Below are 4232 nucleotides of genomic sequence, written 5' to 3' on the forward strand. Positions count from 1 at the left end.
GTTAGGAAACCTGTTGGGTTAAGGATTTTTGATAGGAAAGCTATGGGTTGTCAGTGGCCTCAGTGCTTTCAGACTATGCCCTTATTTACACTGACAAGGCGGTATTGGAGTGTTACAGGGTTGCAGAAAAGACCTTCAATTATCAATTACAGGTTTTAAAGTTACCTTGGCTTTTAAAGGAATAGGGTACACTGTTTTTTCTTTACTACTTCCATTTCTCTTTCTTTCTCTTTGTCTCTCTCTTTCTGACTCCCTCTTTGTCTCTCTGTCTCTTCTTTCTCCTTTCTGCTGGTCTTTCCCTGCCTCTGCCACCTGCTTATGCTGCTGTCCTCCCCTCTTCCTTCCCTGTTTGATGGTTTCGGCAGTGTAAGACTGCCACCTCCTTGGGTTTTTGTACTGCGTGCAATAACTCCATGATTTCCTTGTGACATTTAGTGGGGGTTCCCCTAGAGGTTAGGAACTCCCTTTCCTTCCGTAATGCAACATGGGCATGTAGGATTAGATAAGCATACTTGCTATCTGTATACACAGTTATTCTTTTTCCCTTTCCCAGTTCTAAGGCTTAGGCAAGTGCCACTAGTTCTGCTAACTGGGCACTGGTCCCTGGGGGAAGAGGCTTACTTTCGAGTACGGTTACTATGGCATAACCTGCCCTTCATATCCCATTCTCCACAAATGAAATTCCATCGGTACATAGGTTAAGGTCAGGATTAGCTAGAAGGGGGCTTCTAAGAGATCATCTCGGGTGGCATAAGTCTGGACGATAATTTGTTGGTATTCATGCTCAATTGGTTCCCCATCCTCTGGGATAAAAGGGGCAGGGTTTAGGCCCACACACATACATATTTGAAGCAGCGGTCCCTCATGGAGTAGCGCCTGGTATCTAAGTAGGTGGTTGCCGATAGCCATAAACTTCCTTTGGTACCTAGTATGCCATTTACATCATGAGTAGTCCAGACAGTGAGATCCTTTCCTTATATTATTTTGATAGCCTCTGACACTAAGACAGCCACAACCACCCTTAAACAGCAAGGTCAGCCTTTTGCCACTACATCAATTTCCTTACTTAAGTATGCCACTGGTTGTGGGGTTGTCCCATGAGTCTGAGTAAGGACTCCAAGAGCTATCCCTGCTCTCTCTGTGATGTATAAAGAGAAGTTTTGTCCTGTGGGACCTGTGGGAAGGCTTAAAGCTGGTGCTCGTACTGGGGCCTGCTTTAAGGTTTTGAAGGCTGTTTCTACCCCTGGTTCCCATTCTACTAGATGAATATTTGCCCTCTGGGTCTCCTTGATTAGAGTAGAGGGGTCTGGCTATCTCCCTGTATCCGGGGATCCATAGTTTGCAAAAGCCGGTGATTCCAAGGAACCCCCACAACTGTTTTAATGTCTTAGGATGAGGATAAGCCAGTATAGGCTGTATTCATTCCTTGCTGAGGGCCCTGGTTCCTCTAAGATTAGGCCTAGATATTTGACCTGCAAAGCTGGGCCTTTGACCTAGATGCCTTGTACCTTTGATTAGTTAGAAAGTTCAAGAGACCTAGAGTAGCCTGTTGGCATGAGGCTTCCCAACTGGTAGCCAAAAGTAAATCATCCACATATTCAAGGATCAGAGTGTCTGGACTTGAGAATTGGCCTAGATCTTGGGCCAGTGCCTGACCAAACAGGTGAGGACTATTCCTAAACCCTTGGGGTAAGACCGTCCATGTAAGTTGGGACATGTGGTCTGTGGGATCCTCAAAGGCAAAGAGAAACTGGGAATCAGAGTGCAGGGGAATACAGAAGATGGTATCCTTGAGGTCCAGAACAGTGAACCATTCTGCTTCCTATGGTATTTGAGAGAGCAGGGTATAGGGGTTGGGTACAACTGAATATAGAGGAATTACTGCCTCATTGATGAGTTTAAGATCTTGCACTAGTCTCCACTGACTTGTTTTTGTACTCCTAGAATTGGAGTGTTGCAGGGACTGCTGCATCTCCTTCCTAAGCCTTGAGCTTTTAAACGTTTAACAATATCCCGTAATCCCTTACAAGCTTCAGGCCTTAAGGGATATTGCCTTTGATAAGGAAAAGTGGTGGGGTCTTTTAGCCTGATTTGGACTGGGCAGGCATTTTCTTCCTTCCAAGTTGTCCTTCCAATGCCTAGACTTCAGGGTTGATTCCCTCAAGTAGGGGACAACAAATGGATAACTTGTTCCCCATATTCATATAGATAATAGCTCCAGCTTTGGCTAATATATCCTTAATAAGGGTGTGGGACTTTCAGGCATAACAAGAAAGGCATGTGAAAAGAGCAAAGTCTCCCAATTACAACTGAGGAGGTGGGAGAAATACCTGGTTACAGGCTGTCCCATGATTCCTCACATAGTAACGGACCTTGAGGACAGTCATACAGGACAGGAGAGTAACACTGAGAAGGCCGTGCCAGTGGCCAGGAGGAAGTCAATTTCCTGGCCCTCAATGGTTGAACGTACCCAGGGCTCAGTGAGGGTGATGACATGAGCTGGCGCTTGCCTCAGGCACCCTCAGTCCTGTTGTTGGATCATCTGGTTGGGGGCTTCTGGCCCAGAGAACCATTGCACTCTTGGTTAATATGCCTTCCAGTGATTGCCTCAGCATAGCAGACATGGACGAAGGGGTGGCTTGTTTCTTGTTGGACAATCTTTTTTAAAGTGTCCTTGTAAACCACACTGATAAAAAGCCCTACCAGGTGATTGACCTGCTCCATTTTCTGTCCTCTCTGAACCATCAAGGTTTGTTTGTCTGAGGGCCGTGACTAAGGCTGCAGCCTTTCTCTGATCTCACTTTTCCTTTTGGGCCTGTTCCTCTTGGTCCCTATTATAGAACACGGAAGTTGCCAGGTTTACTAATGCCTCCAGATTTTGTTCAGAGACCAGGGCTTTCTTTTGGAGCTTTCTCCTGATATCTGTGGCTGATTGATTGGGTAATAAACTTATCTTTTAAAATCACTTGACCCTCTAGTGAGTCAGGTGACCAGGAAGTATATTTTCTTAAGGCCTCTCATAGCTGCTCAAGGAAGGCAGAAGAATTTTCTTTCTTTGCCTGAGTTATGGTAGACATCACTGAATAATTCATGGGCTCTTTCCTAATTCTCCTTAGTCCTTCTAGAACACAAGTAAACAGATGTTTATGACTCCAGTCCCCATGATCTGAGTCAAGGTCCCAGAGGGGATCCATACAGGGGACAGCTTGCTATAGAGAATTTGTCCCTTTCTTCAGCTGTCATTCTATCTTCAAACTCTCAGACTGCAGCTAAAGCTGCATTGTTTCCATTAAAAGCCAGGGTTTGATCTAACAATAGCATGACATCTCTCCAAGTGAGATTGAAGGTTTGCCCTAGACCCTGTAGGACATCTATGTACCTATCAGAATTATCTGAAAACTTCCCCAGGTCTGCTTTGATCTACTTTAAATCAGAGAGGGAGAAGAGGACATGCCCCTGAGTTGGGCCAAATTCCCCTCCCCCTACAGCTCAAAGGGGACATAACTGATAGCCCTGGGGTTTTTGTGGTCCTTTGGAGATTTCTTTGCTTATTTCTTTCTGGGCAGGGGAGATTAGAGGAGGCTTATCATTAATAGGAAGGGGAGCTATAGGGAGGCTAGGATATGAGGGTAAGCTTGAAAGGTCCTCCTGTGGGATGTAAATCATAAGCTTTGCATCGTTGTGTCTTCTTCAATGAATAGAAAGCTTGAACATAAGGTATTTTACTCCATTTGCCTTCCCTCTTACAGAAAAGGTCAAGCTGCAGGATAGTATTGTAATTTGTACTTCCTTCAGGTGGCCATTTTTCCTCATCAGAGAGAGAATATTGGGACCAAGCCATAGTGCATAAAAAAATAAGCCACCTCTTTTTCAGGGTTTGCAGGTCAAATTGGTCCCAATGGCTTAGGATGCATTTCAAGAGTGAGCTTGTTGATGCCTGAGTGTTTCCCATCTGAAAGACAAAACCACCCATGGTTTTGGTTTGTTTCTCCCCCACCCAAGAACCCACAGCAGTCCCTGGACCCTGCTGATTGGAATAGTTGTGCTCACCGACACAGCAGCGGAAACACCTCTTGCCCAAGAACCCACAACAGTCCCTGGATCCTGCTGATCGGAATAGTTGCACTCACCGACGTGGCAGCAGAAACACCTCTTGCCCAAGAACCCACAACAGTCCCTGGATCCTGCTGATCGGAATAGTTGCACTCACCGACGTGGCAGCAGAAACACTA

At 45.7% G+C, this 4232-nt stretch overlaps 1 protein-coding gene across 1 annotated transcript in view; it reads left to right on the forward strand.

The window, feature by feature from the left end:
- Positions 1-4232, forward strand: part of THSD7A (thrombospondin, type I, domain containing 7A) — a 507842-nt gene that overhangs the window by 488240 nt on the left and 15370 nt on the right. The gene's annotated exons all lie outside the window — the stretch shown is intronic.

The sequence above is a fragment of the Colobus angolensis genome, unplaced genomic scaffold (genome assembly GCF_000951035.1).
Source record: "Colobus angolensis palliatus isolate OR3802 unplaced genomic scaffold, Cang.pa_1.0 Scaffold104, whole genome shotgun sequence".
Lineage (NCBI taxonomy): Eukaryota > Metazoa > Chordata > Mammalia > Primates > Cercopithecidae > Colobus > Colobus angolensis.